We start from the raw sequence: 423 nt of genomic DNA, 5'->3' as shown, positions 1-423 counted from the left end.
AACCCCCAAAAGTAACCCCAAAAAAGACCCCCCCAAAAAACCACCAAAAACCACAAACCCCCAAAATATCCCCCAAAACCCTAACCCTAACCTGCCCACTCTGCACCTAAGCCACGTCCAAAAATGGGCAAAACCAGCCCAGAACTGCTGATGAACACTAGGGGAGGGGATGGGATGTTAAAAACACCCCAAAATCCCAAAATAACCCCAAAAAAAACCCCGAAAAAAACCAAAAAAACCAAAAATGCCCCCAAAATAACCCAAAGAAGCACCCCAAAACAACCCCAAAAATACCCCCAAAAAAACCCCCAAAACTCCCCAAATAAAAACCAAAAAACCCCAAAAAATACCCCCAAAATACCCCCCAAAAACCCCCCAAATAAACCCCATAAACATCCCCCAAAAAGCCCCCAAAAAAACCCC

The sequence above is a fragment of the Corvus brachyrhynchos genome, unplaced genomic scaffold (genome assembly GCF_000691975.1).
Source record: "Corvus brachyrhynchos isolate BGI_N302 unplaced genomic scaffold, ASM69197v1 scaffold1032, whole genome shotgun sequence".
Taxonomy (NCBI): Eukaryota; Metazoa; Chordata; class Aves; order Passeriformes; family Corvidae; genus Corvus; species Corvus brachyrhynchos.
Note: the sequence above shows the minus strand (reverse complement) of the source record.